The 26,269-nt window shown below is 33.6% G+C and overlaps 1 long non-coding RNA gene across 1 annotated transcript; it reads left to right on the top strand.

Annotated features, from left to right (window-relative positions):
- Positions 1-319: 319 nt before the first annotated feature.
- LOC128248941 (uncharacterized) lies at positions 320-25,821 on the top strand. The gene is made up of 4 exons (XR_008265098.2): positions 320-5,656; positions 11,049-11,118; positions 14,026-14,151; positions 20,228-25,821. It is a non-coding gene; the product is annotated as an uncharacterized LOC128248941 (long non-coding RNA).
- Positions 25,822-26,269: the final 448 nt, after the last annotated feature.

Here is a 26,269-nt window from a genome sequence, read left to right as displayed (position 1 = left end):
CCTGTTAGATGTATGACAACTTCTGCATGAGTTTGAGCTGCACATAGATTATCATTATCCAGTCAGCTTTAAATGCTGTAGTTTGTTCTTAGCAGTGTTAACTAAGCATATGTAGTGGAAAATTAAGATAAACAGAAGCATAAATACTTAGTTCTTGTGTACGTTTCACCATTTCAATTGTTTGGAATTCAGTACTGGATATTCTAAGTGCCTTTGCATGGATCCTCAGAGGACGACTCTATTGCATTCTGTTAGATCTCTGTAACAGGATGCAATAAAGTGCTTTCTTGAGGATCTGTTTGTGGTTGGCATCTAAATGCATTTGGAACATTCCAAGCTGAGTTCCTAATAACTGCAATAGTGAAGCTTACTAAAGGTGTAATAATGAAGATTTTAAATGTTTATTGAGCTTTATCATTTTTAAGATTCACTCTGGATTTTTTGGATGACTTTTTTTCTTTTCCCACTGAACTGAGTTGCTACCAATGTATACTAAATATGCAATTTAGTGATATGGGTATTAAATTTTGTTTGTTCTTCACTCTTTGGCTTCAGTTTTTTTCTTTTTAATCTCTTTTATTTAATGTTGAAGCTGGGTAACCATTTGTTCCTTGCCAAAAGGAGAAAAAAATTTCATATGGGTTGAAAGAAAGGTTAGAAATCGTTATTTGGTGGACACACATAAATAAAAGAGTTGAATAGGTTGCATTAGCTGTGCTAGAGTAAACATAATACAAAAAGCTTTTGATCAATGTTTCTAGTCCTGACCATCTGTCTTCATTCTAGTAAATGCTGTACAAGAAGTAAGGGCTTAAAAAGATGATAGGGAGTTTGTTGGAGAAATTTTCAGTGCTGTGATGAATAGTTTTGGCTTTGAAAGCTGAGTTAGAAGATAGAAAGGTCAATTACTTCTTTTCAATGAGGTGAAGGTAAGTGCTGAAGAGCTTACTGTAGTAATAAGGAAAGAAAAAAAGAGACAATGGAAGAAAGTCTTGAAACAGAATAGTTTATATATTTAGCCACGAATCTGTTTCATGAAGGGAAATTATATTAATGTAAAATGTCATGAAACAGAATAGTGGTTTAGGTTGTTTTTCAATTCTTGAAATAAATAGTGCATATTTATTTATTTATTTTTATTTATGTGTTTCAGCCAAGTGGCTGCGGTCAGAATCGGTAATATTTCCAATTGGTGGATTGCGTTATGCAGAGTCTCATGCTTTATCTAAAAGAAGAGTGAAATGTGCTGCAACATTTGAAAATATGATTAATGGGGCTTATAGTTCAACTTAGATCTAGACATCATAAATTATCTCGTTTGGTTCTTTATCAGGGTGCTGCTAATTTGATTGCGCTTTTTTTTTTTTTTTTCCATATTTTGTTTTTCAATTTTCTTTCAATTTAACTATAAAAGTGCTTGCTTTATATATTGGTATCATGGAAGCTGTTGAATTTCAAATAAAGTTGTGTTGTGTAGGCTGATGATCTGATTATTAACAACTGAAATGAAACCTTTGCAAAGATAATTTCATTAGTGATATTCTTCACCGATTGATGGATTTCAAAATAAAAATAGATTTTGCGTGGTATTTCTTCACTGTCATTAAATTATATTAGCATTTTCTCTAAAATTAAGAAAAACCACAACCGAAGGTAACTGTTACCTTTTGCTGAGTCAAATTTATGTTAATATACTCTGAGTTTATGTCTATTAATCTATAAATGAAATGTTCTTAAGAATGATTTCAGATAAGCTTTTGGGTCAGAACCTTTAATGAAAGATTTCATACAAACTGATTGGTTAGATTAATTCGTATTTTACTTCAATAGAGTTGGCCGTCTAATCATTCATCTGCAAAACAAATTCAATTTGCAAGAAACATCAGATAATAAATATGTTTAATATGGAAATGTGAAAGAGAGAAGCCATAGTTTTCATTCACCAGTCATGATACATAGACTCCTAGAATTTACAGGTAGTTAGTTATACAAGAACCAGAGAAGGGTGTGGTGCATAAGCTAAATATATACTTTGAAAATTCTGCTTCCATCCAGATAAAATGGATGGACTCAAGCTAAATATGGATTCTTTAATAAATCGGGATATTTTCAAACACTCAATCTTCCTTCAATTCAGTTTTATTATCAATTATGTTGTCATACTTATCACTATTGCCAAATTAGCTTTCTCTTCTGATGTGGGTTGGACTGATTAATAAAACAAGTCTTATTCACCTAGTTCCATCTTTCATCAACGCTCGTCAAGATGTTCTAAGGTTGCACTCTGACATAGAGAATATATTACCTTGTAAACCCTATCCAAAGGCCATAATTGCTTCTCACTTTCTTACCTGTCTTGCAATTTCTCCTTATTCACTCATTTGTATACCTGCTGCATCATGCATATAATTTTCTTTCCAGCAACCACGGGTCCTTTTCTCTTTCTACCTGTAATTCTCTAATATGTACATAAATCAATTTCTTGTGAGAAAAATGGTGAAATGGCAGTCTTTAGAGTGTTGGAAAGAATACCTTGTGATATTTGTTCTGATTTTCTAAGCTGTGTTCAAATCATGTTGAGGTCAACTTATTCTTTTAGGGATCAATAGAAAAGCAACAATTCAGTGGTGAAAATTGACTGAACTATTAGAGGGCTGGGCAAATGCCTTGTAGTACTTCTTCCATTATGACAGCACACGACCTTGCAGGTGGGGTCCAATTAGAATTTTCTTCAGGTCAAGTGACCCCTCCCACTCAAATGGTCCTTGAATATAGGTTGTTTAAGTATTTTGAACAAAACACACATGTTTCCAAAGGTGAATTATCCAAACCCCAAAGAATTCCTCTCAACACATGGCTATGATACTCTCCCACTACTTCTGTTCGTGATCAGAGATGCACATATTGTCAGCCACCAAGGGACATGCTCAACTGGTTACAGTAAAAAAAACTGATAAGCAAATCTGTGGTATTGAGCAGAATGTTTGCTGTATTTGCCCATTTTTTTTATACCAAGACAAAACAATGTACATGATAACACTTAAATTTGTTTTTCTTTATCTGGGTGATTTGAGAAATGAAGTCAATACAACAGAGATAAAGAAATTTAGATTATATATATAAGTTGCCTCCAGGAAACAATAATCCTGTATTTATACAAAACACCATATCCCAGATGACATAACCATTCTGCATTTTATTATTATTATTGGTTTGTTTATGAACTTGGGCTTATTTTACGAATGGTTCTTTAACTCTTTTGACACTTGCCCATCTGAAACTGCTCCTGGTTCTTTGACACAAACTTCTTGCTTTAAAATGATCTGAATTAAAATGTTCCCTCCAAATTTTATATTAATTCTGTTCCATACGCCAGCTTAATAACAACAATGGTATCTTGCTAAATTGTTCATGGTTTTCAAAATGAAATGAAAGAAAAGCAGTGGATTTAAACAGAAATATAATAACAAGAGAATTAAATTTGATATTTTTCCAATCCTTTTTTAGTATCCAAATAGTTTTAAGTTTATGATGGTTGACATTGGTGCTAGTTGGAGATTTTTTTGATTTTTTTAAATCCAAAGCTTAAAGCTTGCAATGACCTCATATAACTCCAGTAAAATTGTTTGGAAAAAAAAGAAACTCGTAAAATTAATGACGATGTTAGCAATTCTCTCAAAGCATTCATTTCTAATTTATTCTGAACATTTTTTTTAGTCTGATCCCTTCCTAATGTTTTCCAGCATTCAACTCTCAACTCTTTCTGGACCTAAATATTTTTCTAGTCCCTAGTTCTCTTCTAGTTCGTTAAATCTTAATTAGATTTGCAATGAAAATTTTCTCTTCTATGTAATTAATTTCTGTTTTTAGCAATTTTCCTTTGAATTGTAGTTTTTTTTTTTTTATAAATTTTAAAATTAATCTTTCTGAATTTAGTTTGTCAATTTATGATCTTTCAAAATTTTTAATAATTTTACATTGACCCTAATGTAATAATTGGTAATTTGATCGTACCCCGGAATCTCTTTCTATTTAATTTCTGGAAGCAAATATAACTTCTCCATTTTTTTCTCATATGTATAGTTTTTCAATGGACTTATAATATTTCCTTACATGAAACTTTGTTATAGCGTTTTCACCCTTTTTTTCTTCACAATTTCTTTGTTGCAAAGTCTAAGGAATTTAAAAACTTAACACATTAATACAAAATAGAAACAACAGTTTCATTCAGTAACATAGCTGGCATTGAATGTAATATAATTCTTTCTGTGTATCAGACATGAAAAGTGGGTCACCACCCTAAAATATGCTAAATTTGTATTGGATCTATCACTATCTCTGCATGAAATAAAGTGGTTGTCAGAAAAAGGAAAAACAAAAAAGGAAAAACAAAAAAGGAAAAATAATTCATTTTAATGCCGACAACTTCTCTGGGATTTCTAACTGAGTGTTTTCAATATTGTTTTACTGTGTTTTTTATTACTGAAAAAAGTTTAAATCAACAGCGTTATAACTTTCTCCTTTGTGTATAATTTTAGCGATAACATTTCTAATGAATTGTTCTGAATAAAAATTTATAGAATATTGTTAATAACTTTACTTTTTTCTTTTATTTTTTTTTTTTCACTTGAAATTTAGATTTCCTTCATAAATATGTTAAATGATTATGAAAATTAGAACATTAGCTTAACTTACTGGAGCAAATATTTTAGGGTTTTAATGTCTTGAATGATAGCCATAACTATGTCACTGACAATGGTGTCGTCCTCTTCCCCACCCCCAATACCAGCATCATCATCATCATTAACTTTGTTGTGTTTGTCATCCATGTTGTGATTTTTTTAAAACTTAGACTTTTCTATGCTTGCATGGATCAACAAAATTCATTAATTTTCTACAGTCAGATGCTCTTCTTGGTGCCAACCCTCACCTGTCTTCAGGCAAGATGTTTGCCCTAATCTGGAAATGTTTTCACAGACCTCCAAACTAATGTCTGATGATGAAATCAGCACAGTTCAAAACCAAGGACACATATACAAGCTTTATTCCTAATCTCCTAGTATAAAGCCACCTTTCTCAGGAATTGTAGTTTTGCAAGCTGCACGATGACCTCACTAGTACCGGTGCAGTGAAAAGAGCACCCTGTCCACAATGTAAAGTCCCTGGTGCTAGGAAGGACACCCAACTGTAGAAATCATGCCAAAGTACACATTGGAGCCTGGGGCAGTTATTTGACCTGTTGGATCCTGTCAAACTGTCCAACTTATGCCAACATAAAACATGGATATTAACTGATAAGGTGAATGCTAATTCCATCAGAAATATGGATTCATGTCTAGAGAAAGGATATGCAGAATATGTTAGTTTATTTTAATGTATATACCTTGACTTAGTTTCTGCATGTTATCTTACCAAAGTTGTTTCTATAAGTACTGCAAAAACCTATGTAATTTACACACTTTTTACCACAAAAATAAAAATAAACTTTAGGAGGTGCGTACATTTCCAGAATTTATTTTAGAAATTTTTTTTGTTGAAAAATGACACAAATTCTTTTTTAATTTTTTTTTTTTTACTTGCTTCAGTCATTTTGACTGCGGCCATGCTGGAGCACTGCCTTTAGTCGAGCAAATCGACCCCAGGACTTATTCATTCCGTAAGTTGACTCATTTGATTTATTCTTAAATTACTAAGTACTAGATACATCTATTTAGAAATTGTGCCTGCTATCACAGTCACTGTTCTAACACTCATCACCCAATTCTTTACCCAAATATGTGCTTTGTATATCCATCATCATTTTTAAATGAAAATAACTATTTTATCAACCAGTGATAATAAACATACATTCATTATATTCCTCGACTAGATCTCTCCAATAAATATCATCTCACTTTTGAAATCATTGCAATTTGATAAATGATGATTGTTTAAATATCAATAATTGCTTGATCATTATCATGGCTACTCTTCCAATATAACATCTTCTCTTGTATCCTTCAGAGTGACCATTATTTTAATTCTGTGTCAATTTCGCTAAATACCATCACTCTCAAAATGTAAGAACTATCACTTTACACTGATGCCTAATATGTTTTTAACAATTTCTCAGATTTTACACTAAAAATTAACTCTCTCTAGTCTTTGCACACCAAGACATTGGAAATGGTGCAGTGGATTTTTGATTCTAACTCAGTACTTTACTGTTCTAAAACCAAATATCACATATTTGACTTTGCCAATTATTCTTTGAGATTAGGTACCATTAATAACAACTACTCACTAAATATTTCTTTCTTTCAAAATTAAAACTATTTCTTTGGTAGTATTTTCTTCCTTGTAAATAAAAGAAGTGTAAACATTCATAGAATGAGTGAGTGATGCTTCCTGACAGACTGAAGAGAGACTTGTGGTCAATGACTTGATCAACACGACTTAAGTTATTTTTGAAACTACTTCTATTTCCGCTCCAAACTTGAATTCGTTCTTAAACTGATAAGCACAAAGAAATATTCTAGCTTTTGAAGTTAATATTAAAAACTAAGAGAAAAACACCTCTTGTGAAACTCTATACTAACCTTAAATGCATTATGTATACTTTGTGACTGATTGAGTGGGTGTTGTCAGTTTATTAGTTTTTCAAATGGAAATTGTAGTTGTGAAACCCCGTGCTGGTAGCACGTAAAAAGCACCATCCACTCATGTCCGATGCCAGTTCCTCTGGCCCCTGTACCGGTGGCATGTAGAAAGCACCCACTACACTCATGGAGTGGTTGGCGTTAAGAAGGGCATCCAGCTGTAGAAACACTGCCAGATCAGATTGGGGCCTGGTGCAGCCTCCTGGCTTCCCAAACCCCAGTCGAACCGTCCAACCCATGCCAGCATGGAAAACGGATGTTGAACGATGATGATGATGAATTTGACACACAATCTACATGAACAAAATCCTCCTGCAGGCATACATATTTATACTGCTCCCTTTTATAGTTACTATTTGACTATATTTGCAATTTGTGAAGATTAGTTATGCTTGAAGCAAGTTATTCTTACATTTTCCCACCATAGAGAAAAATAAAATAAAAATCAAACTTCAACATTATTAAATATGCTTCATTGAATTAAATAGAACCAATGTGCTTATACGAAAATTTTGTCATGTTACATTATGATGCAGCTGTAAGCTGGAGTTGATTCAAATAGAAAATCAAGAGAAAAGCACCCTGGGAATCTGAGGCGGTTATTGAAAAATGTGAAAATATTAGAAATTAATCCATCTGAAACACATGAAGCTTTCAAAAGGAAAGCCATGACAAATTTATGAAAGCACGAAAATAGCACATTGATTATAAATAGAATAACAAAACTATATTCAGTAAATGATTAATCTCTCAGCACAATATGGAGATAATCAACTGTCTCCTTTGGATAATCAACTATCGTCTTTGATGATTAACTGTTCTTTTTGAATAATCAACTGTCCTTTTTACATAATTGATTTTTCTCTTTAGATAATCAACTATCGTTTTAGATGATCAAATGTCCCCTTTAGATAATCGACTGTCCTTTTGGGATAATCAACTATCGTCTTAGATGATCAAGTGTACACTTTGAATAATGAAACTATTGTCTTAAATGATCAACTGTTCTCTTAAGATAATCGACTGTCCTCTTTATATAGTCAACTATCCTCTTTAGATAGTCAACTGTCCTCTTTATATAATCCATTGTCCTCTTTAGATAATTGACTGTCCTCTCTTGATTATCGACTGTCCTCTTTATATAGTCAACTGTCCTCTTTAGATAGTCAACTGTCCTCTTCATATAATCGATTGTCCTTTTCAGCAAGGCAGCCTATTAATGAAATCAATGAGCAGAAAATGACAAATAAGGACAAAAATAGCAACACCAAGTCAACATTGGAAGAATGACTTTGAGAATCTTGCTTGGAAATGGCCAATCACATCTGTTGGTTCTCATTTGTAACAATTATCACATGTGCTTTGTGATATCTTTTATCTTTTATTCATTTCGGTCATTTAACCATGACATTGCTGGAGACCACCTTGAAAGTTGAACTGGTCACTCCTGGCACTTTAAAATCTGATACTTATTCTATTGGTGCCTTTTGCTGAACCACTGAGTTACAGGGACATGAACAAACCAATACCAGTTATGAAGACACGCACACACACACACACACATACACATGCACACACTTATATATTCATTATTAGTAATGGATGCAGCATTATTTCAAAACAGCCTTCTATATATCCTATTTAATGCAGATATAATCTAAGAATCCACACGACTATGGTATTTGCCTTGAGAAAGATGAACAGATTATGCTCAAAAGCACAGAAGAATATTTGTAGCCAACCAAAATTGTCTGGCAGTAGTGGTGGGGTTGTTAAATCCAGATTTCTGCATATTTGCATATCATCAGTAGCAAGCATCTGCCAGCAACCACATGCTTAGACGAATTTAGCCTCACCTGACATAGAAAAAATAGTGATTAGCAAATAGCTGGCAGGCAGAAGTAAAAATTCATTATTAGTGACGGAAGCGGTATGATTTCAAAATAGCATTTTGAGTTTCTTACTTTATGTGAATATATCATAGAAGGCCACACAATTGTGGTATTTGTATGAAAAAATAAGAGCACCTGACATATATATGTGTGTGTGTGTGTGTGTGTGTGTATATGTGTATCATCATCATCATCATCGTTTAACGTCCGCTTTCCATGCTAGCATGGGTTGGACGATTTGACTGAGGACTGGTGAAACCGGATGGCAACACCAGGCTCCAGTCTGATTTGGCAGAGTTTCTACAGCTGGATGCCCTTCCTAACGCCAACCACTCAGAGAGTGTAGTGGGTGCTTTTACGTGTCACCCGCACGAAAACGGCCACGCTCGAAATGGTGTCTTTTATGTGCCACCCGCACAAGCCAGTCCAGGGGCACTGGCAACGATCTCGCTCGAAAATCCTACAGGAGCCAGTTAGGCGGTACTGGCAACGGCCACGCTCAAAATGGTGCATCTCATGTGCCACCCGCACAAGAACCAGTCCAGGGGCACTGGCAACGATCTGTATGTGTATGTGTATATATACATATATATGTATGTGTGTGTATATATATATGTGTGTGCATGTGTGTGTGTGTGTGTGTATATATATATATATATATATCATCATCATCATCATCGTTTAACGTCTTCTTTCCATGCTAGCATGGGTTGGACGATTTGACTGAGGACTGGTGAAACCAGAAGGCTGCACCAGGCTCCAATCTGATCTGGCAGAGTTTCTACAGCTGGATGCTCTTCCTAAAACCACTTTCAAAAACCAACATGTCTTACCAAAACTTTACTATATATGTGGCAACTGAAAAATCCCGTTTTGTACTTGGTTAACAACAAACAATGCAATCTCTGTTTCTCCACAAAGCCTAAAAATCCTCTTTCCCAAAGCTTCTCTTCTCAACAAACATTCCACATGTTTTCTTCATGCACAACGTTCTTAAGACATACAAACATTTCAAACCCATTAATTACCCCAAAAGGGTAATTAGTATATTAATTTAAACATTAATATGCCAAAGTCTTGACCCATAATCTATCTTTTCCTTATTCTTTGCCATCTACCATATATAGATATTTTTAAAAGTTGCACCTGCACACAAGTTGCACATTTGTTTTGCACGCAACAGTCTTGGCTTAGTAATTGATTTGCATAGAATTCGTAGAATATATTTCTCAATACTGCTTATATGGGCTTGGATGAAATTTCCATCATAATATTCGAAAGTAAACATTATATATTTCCTCCATCATATATCTAATGAAACTACAACTAAACAAATCCTTTAGAAGCTATTAAATTAAATTCACGTTAATGAACTCTTACTTCTTTATATTTAATATTTCAATTCTATTTATTTAATTACGTGTAACAATACATTTTATTAAATTTTATTGCTTCCAATTACAAAATAAGTAACACACTCCAACCACACTGGCATGTTCACAACATCTCCCCTATTTTTTAATTATATCAAATATATTCTTGTGTAAAACATGTTTGGAAGCTAATCAGGGGGAGCAAATTACATATTCTATACATACAATACACTCAGATGTTCTGCTCTACTTTCTATTATGCATTAATAACACATGGCTACAATATTTAACTGGTTTCTCAGTTTGTCAATAAAGGATTTCACAAGTTTGCTTACCAACAGTAAATTATGGGATTGTAGTTTATTCTTCACTACGCCCACACAACAGTTTTGCCATCGTGAATCCAGGATTTTCTACACTTGATGAATTTTGGTATTATTTTGGAATCTGACGGTGTTGATAACCCAGAACTTGGGTGGAGTGCTTCTCTGGAAATACTCTACCTTTATACCCTACCAGGACCTAAGATAAATTACAGAATTTAGAAATTATTATACATCAGTGACAAAGGCCGAGAAAGTGTGAATGCTTCTGGACTTCTTGTAAGTCACTTCTGAGATGGTGTTCACTTCGTTTTAATATATATTGTGTTTGTAACACAACATGTCTATGAAGAAATTTTCCCTCAGATAAAGACCATAGCATTATGCTTTTCAATGGTAAGAATGGTATACAGATGGCTATTTCTATTTAATGCTGCTTCAGTTGCATTCACTGAGTTTATTACAGCCCAGCAAGGTTTATGCGATACCAGTGAATGTATTATTTACTGTTTCATATGTGTTGGAGGGTAGAGTTTCGTTTAAGCATTTGGTGGGCAGGTACACATTATTGGCAAAGCCCCAAAAGGCTGGAATACGTCCAGTGTTCTTGTGAGTCACTGCTGAGATGATGTTTGCCTTGCTCCAATATATAATGTATTTTTAACACTGCCTCTGAAAGGATTTTCTCTCAGACAAAAACCACAGCATTGTGTCATTGCGGTTTGAGAGCAGGCACAATCATTAGCATGTCAGTGGAATTTCTTCCAGCTTTACATTCTGAGTTCAAGTTCTGCCAAGGTCGTCTTTGTTCTTTCTTTTAAGGTCAATGAAACAAATACCAGTTGAGCATTGATTGTCACTGAAGCTGAAAGAAAAGATGTATTCTGCAAATGTGAGTAGTGCTATCTTTTATTGGGTGAGACACAGATATTGAACATGTTGATGTTGAATTTCAAATGAAGGAGCCTTGGATCTCGGCTAGAAACTGGCTCTTTCTCTATTGGCAAGAAATTTTGAAATAAAACTGAACAATGACATATACACACATACATATATATACTTTCAAGCATATATATATATATATATATATATATTTATATATATATATATATATATATATATATATATAAACATTATCGACCACACATACTCAGTGTATGCACTTTGCTTGTTTGTTGGTAGACAGTGGTTTTTCAGTGCAGTGCGGATGACTCCCCTGTCTGACAATGGCTTAGCTGGCTGAAACTTTGAAGTCACTGTCAGTAACATTCTTGTTTAAAAATAATAAATTTGTACTCTACAAAATCATAGAGTAACCCATCAGATGTATGCAAAATTGTTTTTATTATAACTGAACATAAAGACAAATATTAATATATGTATATATGTATGTATATAGATATAAATAGATAGATAGATAGTTCTACACACACACACACACACACACACACACACACACACACACACACACACACACACACACACACACACACACACACACACACACACTCACAGGGATGCATATGAGAGTGAGAAAAATGTTACATTTATATTTTTATCCCATAGTAGAAAGCCTGTCTCCATAGTGTGCAGCAGAGAGTAGCAACCAACTGAGATGAATTAGGTAATAATTCATTTGCAATGTTAAATGTAGTTAATTGCTAGGATCTGATGACAAAAACATACAACTATAAGAAAATAATAATAATGTGTTGTTCTGAGATGCTACGTTGCCTGTATTATTTTGTAAAAGGTATTTTGATTGTGAATTAGAACCAGAATATCTTTAAAGCTCAATGCAAACCAAACATATAATTAAATAAATTCAGATTGTTAGAAGAGCAGTTGCAAATTATTTGCAAGACAGCCTAAAGGAGTAGCCATGATGCTAGCATTAAAACTCTGTTGTATTGTAGACACTCTTTTAACATGATGTTATGTTTCATGAATGAGATTTAAATAAAATTGAATTAGTCTACATATTACAATATTATTTTTATTGTTCCATTAACTATGATTTCACCAATTTCATTATATTCGAGTTCTTTCTGTTTTCTATCAATATTATTTTTCTTTTTTTATTATTGCACTGATCAAAGCATCTTGTAGCATTTTGCCTTAGTATTAGCATTGTGCTCCAGACAAATTGTAGTATTCTATGTTTTTTGCTTCAATAACTATCTGAATTGAATTAACTTTGCTAGGGGCCTAAAACAGAAATGATACTAACTGCATAATCTATGATTTCCAAGCTTGGAATACAATGCAAATGGAGGTAACAAGCTTTAACTGCATGATCTTGGGATCTGTGACCCAGAGCCTTAATGAATACTTCTTGCTGTACTTGTTCATGTACAAATATCCTGACATATGGAACTGTCTAATTCAAGGATGGTGTTTATGTAGAAGGAAAGTCTTGGAGAAATGTTTTAAGGCAACCAAAGTAATAAGTGAGAAGATGACTCATCATGTGGAGAAGATGGTTAAAATCAGTTTCAGTACCACATGCTTTTCCTTCATCTCAACCAGTGTTAGAAACAGGAATAATAATAATAATAATAATAATAATAATAATAATAATAATAATAATAATAATAATAATAATAATGATAATTACCAGTAACAATAAAAACTAATGAGAAAGAAGTTACTGTCAATGGCAAAATATTTTCAAACTACTTAGAATGGATAAAAGCCAAGTTTAAAGAACTCTGCTAATGAGGGAATATTTGCCATTACTTTATTGCATAATCCAGAATGAAAATTATTAAATACTTAACTTGGAGCAAATGAAAGTATTTCAAGATGAGAACCATGGTACTAATGATCTGAGCTGCTAAAATTTGTTCTTTCAGGATGTCAGCATCTCTCTGACGTTTTTGTTTTCTTTTTCACTACCTGTTTTATACAGATGGCTACCTTCCTGAAACAGTTATTTGAGATAGCATCGAAGTTGTTTCCTGTTTTCTTTCCCTCTTGGTATGATTCCTCAGTGATAGTCGGGCTAAACTGTGCATGCTTTCCAACATAACTTCTCTGGAAAAAAAAGAAAGAAGAAAAATTGTTAGTTGTGGTTGCATCAGAAGTGGCCAAGAATAGATTGATATTAGAGCGAATAAACCAATAGCTGACTTGCATATTTACTGCTGCTTCTTAGATGAAAGATTGGCTGAGGAATGGAAAGCTGGGCAGGTCACCAAAGAAGTTTGTGTGTGTGTATATATTATATCGTTCAGTTTCTTTATAAATGCAGGCACTTTCTCAGTTTTCTATCTATTTGTATATATCTAATACACTCTGTATGTGTATGTGTGTGTGTGTGTGTGTGTGTGTGTGTTTATGTATCTTCATGATCATGATGATCATCATCTTCACCACCACTGCCATCATTACCATCATCATCATCATCATCATCATCATCATCATCATCATCATCGTCATCATCATCATCATCATTGTGTCATCACTGTCATCGTTGTCATCATCATTTTACATCTGTTTTATTCATGCCTGCATAGGCAGGACACTTCTTTATCATTTTATTGTGATTTTTCACGATGTTCAAATTCCAGAGATAAGACTTCACAACAACTTCTCATGTCTTCTTTGGTCTGCCATGGCTGCTGATTCCTTCTACTTGAATTATTTGCCAATTTTTTAACCAATGGCTATCTTTCATAGACATCACATGCCTGTATCAAGTCAGAAACTACATTTGACTCCTTTTGCATCCCTTGTTTTTCTACAGATTTTAAAAAATTATGTATATATCTATTTACATTGTCTCACTTTTATACAGATTAAAGATGGAATACATGCCTCTGAATGTAAAACTGTGCAGAGGAAAGACTGGGTGAAGAGTTTGAAGAAAAATCTCGGATGTGATGCACACAAGATGCATGTCCAGAGTAAGAAGATAAAAAAGGTGAGGATCTGAACAGAGAAAGGCTAGCTTTTATCTAAAGGGACATAGTGTTTTATAGTAGAAGAGAAAGGGAGAGAATGAAGAAGATCTGTCAAGTAGCGGTTTCACATCATCTTTGCTTTCGGTTATGGAGTCTACCCTTCCTCCCTGCAGTTTTAATTTGAAGCAACTTCTTAGAGTTCCATCTTTTCCATACATTTCCTCTTTTAAAAATTCCATGCTTCTCAAAATTTACCAACTCCTGACATTCCTATGTCACTCCTTTTATTGTTCTTTTGCAATTCATTTTTGTCTCTTCATGTGTTTTATCCCTTGTCCCATGAATGTACTTTTAGCTATGATTTCTTGCTTTCCTGTCCCCTCTTTTACTCTCTTCTGACAAGTTGTAATGCATCTGAGCATTCTATACAATAAGCTACTTTTTTTTTTCTATCGATATGCATGTGTATATATCCCCCTCATTATCCTTTAATGTCTGTCTTCCATACAGGCACAGGTTGGGTAGTTAAGCCGGAGGACCTTAACAAGCCCCCATGTCAGATTTGGTATGGTTTCTATTACTAGATGCCCTTCTAAACGTCAACCACTTTGCAGAGTACACTGGGTGGTGCTTTTTTGTGGTGCAGCAATAGTATGGGTAAGTTGATGGTGCATTTAGAGACTTTACACTTCTAAACAAATTGCAAGGAACTCATGAAAAAATATCCATTGATGAAGCAAAAAACAGAACTAGGACACGGTCATGTTTTTAGTGTTTTCTTTTGTTTTCATATATTCTTACATCCGTTTTTCTATGGTAGCATGGGTTAGATGAAAATATTGCAGCATTCTTTTACTGCCAGATATCATTCCTGTTACTAACCTTTACATGTTTTCAAGTTAGGTGCCTCATATTCTGCACGTCTTTAAAAGTGCTGATCCAGTAGACATTTTGTTGATAGTAGAAATGACAGCAATACCACCACTTGTAGCTCAACAATTTTTAGAGAAGCATAAATGTAAACAAACATTTAGATACACACACACACATATACACATACACTCGTATACATCATATATTCTAATTATGTAAATAAACTTTCATCGCATCTATTGCTTTTATGTTTCAAACTAGTCTAAAAAGTTGATTGTAAAGAGTAATATGAAAAATAGAATTATTTTTTACTGTCTGCCTAGTTACCGTTCTAAATGCAGTTGTATCTAGAGTTAAGAGTTAGGACAAATTCTATTAAAAGGAAAATGCAATTTAAACCTTGTTGACCTTGGTAATTCAAGTTTAAATGTCAAACGGAGTTGTTTGGGTCAAGGACATAGACAGGCTTTCTAAGCTGCGATTTAAGTTTAATTCTGCTTCAGTTTCTAATGTGACATAAGAAAGGGGCAGGATGACACGAGATTCATTGATGGGGGCAGTTATGGAGTATTAGATAAACTTAAATCACAAACACACACACACACACACACACACACACACACACACACACACACACACACACACACACACACACACTCACACACACATATGAAAAGAAAAAAAGACATGTCATTAGATAAGAAAATCAACACTGTGATGGAAAGATGATGCCATATGGCAGGAAGTTCCTAACTGTATCAAAAAAAAAAAAAAAATTAACAAGTAAATTAGAAGATAATGAAAAATAAAAGAGAAAATGTACCACAGTAGCATTTCAAACCAAGTTTTTCTTTTTCGCAACGAAAAAGAGAAGAAAAGATACTGTTAGAAATATGTCCATTTTTGTTGTTAGTATGTTAAAAAACTAATAAAAAGCAATTTTAAGCAGACATATGAGTTGTTTTTATTAAAAGTGTTGCTAAGGCCTCACCATATTTACCATGTAATACAAGACATAAACTTCATTTTATGACCAATATATTATGTAAGGAAATGAAAAAAGAAATGTGCTCACAATCAGAGCTGTCTTAATCCTTCACTTACCATATTTCTATTGAAATACACTGCATTGCTTTCAATTAATTCTGAAAATTATGAAGAAATTCGTAAAACGATTGTTAGGGTAAAGCTGGCATTTAGAATGTAAATTAACTTGGAATTTTCATGGGATGTCATAATTTACCTGACTTTGTAATCAAAGAACCTGGGACAGTCTTGGATGAGATGGTATCAAAAGGAGGAACAGCTTTATCAAACTCTGAGTAAAGCAATGTCTTGGAGCTTTTGCATAAACCATCACAATATCGATAAATTAGTTTTGGGTCCTGTAAACACTTAGAAACCTCAAGCAACTGCCCAGTCTTTAAGATGGCATTGATCATCATCAGTCATCATCAATCATCATCATCATCAGTCATCATCAATCATCATCATCATCATCATCATCATCATCATCATCATCATCGTTAACATCTGCTTTTCCATGCTTCTGTCTCATAGATGATAGATTTAATCATACATTGTTGGTCAAGTGGAGAGGATCCAGAGTCATAACCCTTTGTTAGAAGAAGTAAAAATGATAAAAAAATTTTAAAAATTTATATGTTCCTGTTTCTTCCATTCAATAATATACTTTGTACTCTGTTGTTTTGTTGTTTTTCCTGAAACTTGTGGAATAAAAGAAATGATCTGATTAAAGTAATCTGTTAAGAAATTAGAAACAAAAATCTGTTGATACATTAGTACCCTTTTTTTTCAATTACAGTTTTTCCCTGTTTAATTTCTATGTCAAACTTGCAGTTTTCTCAGGTCAACCTATACTTCAACCAATTCTCTCTTGTCTACTTCACTCTCCATAACTAATAAGCACATGTTTAAGGCATTTGCTAACCCAGTTCTCACCATTATTTCTCCACAGTGAAAACACTTGATTATTTTCTAGTATAAGCTGCACTTGATATTTGTAATTCCTAAATATATTTTAAGTTGAGATCTCACAACTTAGTTTATCCTTTGAGCTCATGTTGCCTATCCAGCATACCATTCACAACTAATTTGGTTCAAGCTACAGAGAAAACTACTTGCACTGCTCAAATTTCAGTGTTATACTATATATATATATATATATATATATATATATATATATATATATATATATATATATATATATATATACATACACACACACACATCATATAACTTTATACTAGAAAAATTCTTTTGATGTCTTGAAGAATTTAAAAAAAAAATAACTCTCATAATTAGTAAACTCCTACAGATTCCGTCTTACCCCAGTTTCGTAAATTATCCAGGATATTATCAAATTCCTCCTCAATGAAAGTCATTCATGTATTCATGGTTTTATTTTGTCTTTCTTTGTTAGTTTCATTCACACAGTAATTGATTATGAAAACTTCACTGAGTTTAAAATCAGATAAACAAAACTATTTATAAAATTTTCCTTCTAAGTTAACATTTAGAACAATATTAAATAATTAAATCAACCATTTTGTAGCATAAAGATTTCCTTCAAGAAATTTTAAATACACTACCTCAAAACAGGAAGCAAAGACAAATATCCATTCCAGAAAAGTCATGCTTTGGTGGGATCATAAAAGCATTATTTATTATGAGCTGCTCCCACAAAACCAGACCATTGATTCTGATGTATATTGTTGTCAGCTGGCTAATTGGAACCAAAAAATCAAAGAACTGAGGTTGGAGATTGCCAACAGGAAAAGAGTAGTGTTCCAACAAGACAATACCTGACCACATGTGTTTTTGGTTACCTGAACAAAGTTACATGAACTTGGCTGGGATCTCTTACCCCATCCATTATATTCTCCTGATATTGTACCATCCGACTACCACTTGTTTCTGTCTCTACAGAACTCATTGCAAGGAAATACATTTAACAACTTAGATGGGGTCAAAATGCATCTAGATAACTTTTCTCTTCAAAACCAGTCAAATTTTGTGCTGATGGAATATTTAAATTGCCTGAGAGATGGGCAAGGCCATTAATGATAATGGAAATTATTTCATTGAATAAAATTTATTGAAAGGTCAATTATTTATATCCCTTTTTTGCATATTAAAAAACACTCAGAATTTTCCGGACAACCTAAGATATATATATATATATATATATATATATATATGCATACATGTGTATGTGTATATGCATGTGTGTAATTGTGTGTGTGTGTGTGTGTGTGTGTGTATGTACATACATGCATACCCATGCAAGCATGGAAAAGATTCTAGAACAATATGCGTGTGTGTGTGTGCGTGTGTAAATGATATTAGAGGTTATATGCTGCAATTTGAAAGAGAAAAGAGAACTGAGTCCAGAACTCGTACTCGAACTACGTATCTATTGCTCCAGAGGGCCTGTCATTTCCTCTCCTTAGATAAGGCACTTATTGTAAGTGCTTATCTTCTGTTTTACGGCACCGTTCAATCGCCACAAGTATTTCACTAGCTTCACGCATAATTTATCAGCCACTTAGTGCTGGCACATCAAGCTATTCTACCAATGTCTAACATAGCAGCAGGTCATTGTTTGCAACAGGAATAATCTCTATGTGTGTGTGTGTGTGTGTTGGAATAGTAGCAGAATAAGGCTACCAACAGGTGAGGGTTGGCAACAGGAAGGGCATCCAGCCAGAGAAAATTTCTCTCAATAAATTCTGTTTTTATCCATGCAAGCATGGAAAAGTGGACGTTAATGATGATGATGATGATGATGTGTGTGTGTGCATGAAATTAATCCCTATATTTTAATTTACTGTAAAAGATATTTGACAGCAAATCTTGCATATTGACATTAATTAAAATACAGGGATTAGTTACTTTTTCAGAACCTTAAATTTTGTTATTGCTTGCTTACTGTGAAACATGTTTGTAAGAAATTCATTTAGAGTGAATATTTGAGTTGGCAGAAAATGGTATGGCACTAGAGTTATTCAATTATGTCCTATATCCAGAGATCAAATCCTTCCAGAGCAAACCATACCTTTTATTCCCATGAAGTTGGTAAATTTTTTTATAAATCACTCAGTTATATTTCTGATTACCTTAATGCTCAGTCAAAAGGAATTCATAAAAAGTCTCATCTATTTCCTACATACAAGATATTAGAATACACAAAGTCATTTACCAATAAATTTTAAAACTGTTACTGAATGCGTTTTTTATAGAATCATTTTTTAATTTTATTTCCTTCAAGAATCAAAAGCTTTCTACCTACGACTTTAGTTTATTGATGTCAATTTATTTCTTTATATCCTAAGCTGACTATAATCAGTATTTTATTAGAATCTTCCAGCTGCTAAAGGTACTATGATATTAATTACATTCAAAATGCCTTTATTTAGAATTATCAACTAAATACAGCTGAAATATCTGCAACAAAACTTACAACTTGGTTCTTTTTTCTTTTTCTGTGTTACATATGCTCCTTTTTTTCTGTCTTGTTGTTGTTGTTGTTAATAGATGTAGTAAGTAAATTAAAGTAAGGTAAAGATTGTTATTATTAAACAAAACTAACAGAAATGATGATGATGATGATGATGATCATCATCATCATCAGTATTAGTAGCAGGAGCTGTAAAGACAGTGAACTGGTGGAATCATTAGATGGTCAGATAAAACGGTTTTGCAGTATTTCTTCTGACTCATTGGATTCTGAGTTCAAATTCTGCTAAGATTAACTTCATCTTTCATCTTCTAGCATTTAATAAAATAAAGTACCAGTCAAGTGCTGGGGTCAATGTAATCATCTATCCCTCACTACCGCTAAAATTGCTGGCCCTGTGCCAAAATTTGAAGCAATTATTATTATTGTATGCTTTAAGGTAGCAAGCTGGCAGAATTGTTGCTGCACCAAACAAAATTCTTAGCAGCGTTTCTTCTGGTTTTACATTTGGTTTCAAATTCTACCAAGGTATAATCTGTCTTTTATTCTTTCAGGATCAATAAAATATATATCAGTTGAGCTCTAGGGTTGATGTAATAAACAAGACCCCTCACACAGAATTTCAGGCCTTCGACCTACAATATTATTTCATGCTTTTAGTGCGTTACTGAACAGAACTCTGATTTTTTGTCATTGTTACTATTTTGCTTTTCTTATTAAATATCTGTATTGTTTCTTTCCAGGTAAACTGACATCTGACTCTTCAAAGAAGACTTCAAAAGTAAGTAATAACAACTTCTGACAATCGACAAAATTTGGCATCATGGTGTTATGAAGTACCAACAGGAAAAAGATTTAACCTCCAAGGACATTCACGCTGACATGGTTGCTACATTTAGGGATGACACTCTAGCTGTATCAACAGTGCAAAAGTGGGCAGCTAAATGTAGGAGGGGAATGGAGAGTCTGAAAGATGACCCAAGTCTGGACATCCTGCAACTGCCACCACTGAGGAAAACATTGTGTTCACTACATGCTGGTGGATGACATTCAATTGATTATAAATCAAATGGCCAATGCTGTTAGCATATCTTCTGAGAGAGTTGAGAATATTCTGCACAAGGAATTTCTGTTCAGTGGTTTCTGTTCAGCAGTGGCTGCCACATGATCAAAAGCACAACAATTCCTAAGCCAGGATGAGTTTTCAGTTCATCACTTTGAGCCAGAGACAAATGGACAATGCATGTCAGGGAAATACCCCCTCTTCACCTGCTCTAAAGAAGGCCAAGGTAGTTCCATCTGCAGGGAAGGTGATGGCCTCAGTTTTTGGGATGCAAAAAGCATTGTGTTCATTGACTCTCTTCAAAAGGGCCACACCATCAATAGGAGACTACTAAACCAACTTGCTGAGACAGTTATGAAAAACTATCAAAACCAAAAGCCCAGGAAAACTGACAAAAGGGGTCTTGATTCCTTAGAACAACATTCCAGTATGCAAGCCCTTCGTTTCAGTGGCTGCCTGTGCATGTCTGTGGCTTTGAACTGGTTGATCAGCCTCTCTATTCCCCTGATTAGGCTCCATCTGACTATCATCTCTTCCTCAACATGAAAAAAAAACACTTGGTTGGGAACCAGAATCACAGTGATGATGATGATGATGATGTCATATCTGATGTTGATGACTTTCTCGAGCAACAGGATGAAAGCTTCTTCACCAATGGAATCCAAGCACTTCAAAACCAATGAAGAAGTGTGTGGACTGCAAAGGGATCTATGTTGAAAAATAAACCCCATTTGGTCATATTCCATGAGAGTATCTTGGTCAGCCTATGAACTTTTCAGCTGACCCTCATATTACCTAATCTTTTATATCTGACTCTGTTTTAAGCATTAATCTATTGCATTTCTATTTCTTTTTAGTCTTTTCTTTCATTTATATGTATTGTACACTGATAAGTTCACTGATTCCTAAATATTTGTGAATTTGTAATTGGTCAAATTCTATTTACTCAGTTTCCTTATGTAACATGATATTAGTGTTCTTCATTAATTTTCCTCTCTTCGTTAGTCACCTTGGCAATTTTTCTCAGACAAATCTCATACTGATCCCTTTAGCAAATCTATGAACTGACTGCAGAAATGTTAGCACATTGGGTAAAATGATTAGCAGTATTTTACCTGTTGCTACATTCTGAATTCAAATTCTGCCGAGGTCAACTTTGCCTTTCATTCTTTGCAGAGGTTTCTCTTCAATCTATCTAATGGGTTCTCTTTGAATTTCATTCTTGTCCTTCTCCCCTATTTCACACTTGATCACCTCTTCCTTATTCACTGTCTTCAATAGTTTCTCTCTGCTGTTCTGTAAATATTCTAGTAGGTTTTTTTCTTTCCATCTGTTCACACTCTTCCACATCAATTAAGTTTCTTCCACCCTGTTCTTAGTCTTCTTGAATCTCCAGAATCTTTCTTAGGAATCTTGCAGAATACAGGATGGCACTTTTCTGCAGGTTAACAACACATGTCTCAATTCCAAAGGCCTTCAGCCCCTTAGGTAGCAGTTTGGTTGTTATGCTGAGTACGTCAATTACAAAAGGGACAGTTATTACTTTCGTCTTTCACAATCTCATCTCTCTGATTTTGTCTGATTTTTCTCAATTTCTTTGGCATCCTCTCTACTATGGTATTGCAAAGTCTATGGCCATACACCGTTTGTTTTCTCTGTCCTCTATAATCATATCTTGTCTATTTACTCCAATTGTAAATCTCTATGGAGATGTTCCATAAACTCCTGTAGTTACTGTTTCACCACAATGACCTCTGGCTCGTATTTGTACCATTTTCCCATCATTTTCAATCCTAATGTACTCTTTTGCTGGCACCGTCATACCTATGTGTCTACTCGATATGTGCTAGCTACTCACTTAGGAAATGGTTAATATATTTGTCCCCTTTTCCACACATTCTGCATTTATTCTCCAAGTCTTATCAATCTTGTCTTTATCAAATTCATTCTAATGGCTTGTTCCTAAATGCTTTGATTAGCTTTCAGTCTCCCATTTCAGGTTTCCATGTCAGCCATAACCAAACAGCATTCTTTACTCACAACTTTCTCAGCTTTTTTGCTTGAATTAGCCTTGTGATTCTTTCTTTCCAGCAATTTTTCTTATCATCTTCTTTTTCTCTTCTTGACTACTTTCACTATTTCATGGTTCTTGAAACATGCATATCTGTGTTCATTTCGCTTCACTTTAAACCTAAACCATATTTATAGCATTACCAAATGAAATTTTCTTTGGAGTATTTGCTAAAAAAGGATTATTATTCTAAGGAAAGCCTGCCTGAGGCATAAACAATAAGAAAGAAGCTTTGTTTTTACAGACTTTTTCTTATTTATTTAGATACATGACATTTTAACTTTCAAAATGGTTACCAAATGAAATAATACACAACAAAATATTGCAACAGGTAGCAAAGAAAAAAAACAATGCAAAAGCAAAAAAAAAAAAAAAAAAAAAAAACCTAAACAAAAAAGAGAAAAACAAACATTTAACTAAGCAATTAATATGAAAAAATATTTCAAACAGTTTAACAGGTAATTTTGAAGATAACAATACCAGCAACAAAAACACTAACATTTCTACTTAAAATTGCTCATTTAGTAACTGTCTTAATGTTATTCTTGCTTCACTTATACAGCAAACAGAACAAATAGAATTTTTACACTCAGTCCCAAATAAAAAAAAAGAAGACTTTTATAATACCAAACAGTGTTTCTTAGCCACAGTATCTAATCTAAAAAAGAGCAAAGAAAAAATTATATATCTGTGCTTTAGAAAAGATGGCACCAAACTGAATCTATCCTCATGATAGGAATTACAACAAATTCTTCAGGATATTTCAGAAAAAATCCTTTCAATCATAAAAGGAAGATGTTATGGCACTATCTACTGTAATTTCAAAATCAAAGAGTCAGCCAAAAAACACAGACTGAAATTGTTAGACATGATGTTTGTGTCCTATTACATGGGATGAAGAAATACAAGAGTGAGGATAAGAGGCATCAAAAGTGGTGTAGGTCAATAATTCTTCATCACTTTCATGTTGCTGTATGGGTAAATGGTTAAAGCAGGGCAAACAAGGGGTAACATGAGACCAGGGGTCATCAAAATAGATTTGCAAACTCTACAAATTTTCAAAGGCCACAAAGCTATGCCAGAACTGTACCCATTTGAGTGTCAAAAGACAAAAGACATAAGATTGATGATACAAGGCAAAAAAGCTTAGTTAGTAACACTTATTGTAATAAGAAAAACTTGCCCTGATGAACTCGAAATCCTTGGCCAGAAGACTAGAACGGAAAGAAATAGAGACCAGCTGAAACTACAAGAACAACAGACCCTGATTTCCAGAGCTCCATCATTCAAAACTGATGTGACAAGAGAAATTGCTTTAGAAACAGCCACACACATCCTGTCTCCAAACAGAAACAACCATTCGTACCACCACCCCGTTATCATGTGACAAGAAAGGAGTAGTGTTGAAGAAAACGTACAAACTGTCAAAGGAAAACTAAAGGAAAAACAAGGAAAAATAATCTCAAAAGAGGAAAAGTCAACATAAAAGAACAGGATGAAGAAGATTAACTTTCATAAAACAATAATGATACAAAATAACAAAGAAGACGAAGTAGAGGACAGGGAACTGGGATACACCATCCTTTGAAAATCAAACAAACAACTTTTAAATAAATTCTCATATCTATAACTCCATGGATTTTCCAATGAAGTCAAAATAACAGAAATACAGGCAATATGCAAAGGAAAGATTGTTAGTAAAAACAAAACAAAAACACAGTAATGAACTAATACAATCTTACCCTGAAAACGTTGATGTTTTTCAACTCAGCCGACTCAAAACATGTTAACTGGCTCTTTGGAGTGTACATGACAACAATACAAAGAATGGCAGACAAATTTCCTTTAATTATATCCTGTTTTAATTATTGTTTTATTGTTGTTCTTTTCTTTTTACAAGCAAATATTTGTGCCTTAAAATTTTTATTCATCCATTTATGTCTTATACAATACCTTTCACCTCTCCACTTTGTATAACTTATCTTTCCCTAATGCACACATTTTCTTTGCATGAGAATAGGCTGAAAAGTTCCTGGGCTGACAATGAAGGAGTGATGCTAGAGCTATGAAATATTGCATGCATTAATCTCAGCCCTTCTTAATAATAACTGTATTGTTTCTTTCCAGATAAACTGACAAGGAAACAGTAATGTATCACACACACACACACACACACACACACAAAGATGTGTGTGTGTATTCAATGGGTTTCTTACAGTTTCTGTCTACCAAATTCACTCACAAGGTTTTTGTCAGCTGAGACTAGTTGAAGACACTTGTCCAAGGTATTACATAGTGGGACTGAACTCGAAGCCCTGTGGCTGAGAAACAAGCTTCTTAACCACACAGCCTTTTACATTCTTATTTTGTATTTTTAATTTTATTCTCTGATTTTTCCCCCCATTCCTTATATAATTCTTAAAACTTATTAATTCCTCCTTTCTCAGATGTTCTAAACACATAAAGATAAATCACATCTGTTGCATTGCAGACAGTGATAATTTCACTTCATATTTCCAGATGACTTATTTCAACTTCTTGTCCTACAAATAATTGTTACACAATAAATATTTCACAACATACAACTATTCAGAGCTTAATTAAATCAATGAGATTGTGAACATTAAATTTAATTTTTAAGACTAGCTTCAGCACATTTCTGTAAGTGACAGCACATTTAATGTTTATAACACATACATTGATACAGACACACACACATTCACATTGTCTAAACATGCATGTAAGTATGTGTGTATGCTACTCTGTGTGTGTGTGTGTGTGTGTGTGTGTGTGTGTGCATAGTATCATCATCACTATCATCATCATCATCCCCACCATTGTCATTTAATGTCTGTTTTCCATGCTGGCAGGGTTTGTAGGTATCTACCTTTGTAAGATGTGTATGTGTGTATATGTATGTATTATGTATGCATGTTGTATTCTGTACATATGTGTGTGTGTGTGTGTGTGTGAGTTGTATGTATGATGATTGTATGTATGCATATTGAATGTATGTGTGTATGTATATGTACATTGTATGTATGTAAAGAAGAAAATATTTTGAATGACACAACAATGCACTGTAATACAAACAATGGACCATAAGAACTGTTGTAATTTAATCATCCATAGTCTGATATAATATTTCGGAATAAAATTCCTTCTTCAGATATTCCTAGGAATTGATGGAGTTGCTGCTATAATCGGTTTTCCAACGGCTTTTCTTGTATGTGTGTATGTATTCTTCATATTTAATCTAGCTGAAAAACAGTAATAATGGCCTTATAATCTCAAATTATCTTGTCCAGCAAATAAGCAGTTATTCATTAATCAGAAGTTCAATTATGTATTGATTCTAACATTGAGGAGGTGCATTTGCCTAATTTATTTCCAAATTAGAAAATTTATAAAGTTATAAGTATCATGCTCTTGTTAGCATTATGACAAATTTTAATTAGACAAAATAATAAGCACCAGCCAGCATGACTACCACAGATTTTTATGCATGAAAATATGCTTTTAATGCTTATAAGAAAGTAAATATGGTTGGAACATATCAATGACATACATGTCAACTTGAAGAATGGCTACAGAGTTGAAATATGCAAATGTCATCAAGCTGCACCTTGAGATAAAAAAAACATATCCGAT

Source organism: Octopus bimaculoides, chromosome 10 (assembly GCF_046866305.1).
Source record: "Octopus bimaculoides isolate indiv1 chromosome 10, ASM4686630v1, whole genome shotgun sequence".
Lineage (NCBI taxonomy): Eukaryota > Metazoa > Mollusca > Cephalopoda > Octopoda > Octopodidae > Octopus > Octopus bimaculoides.
Note: the sequence above shows the minus strand (reverse complement) of the source record. Positions and strands in the feature narration are given on the sequence as shown.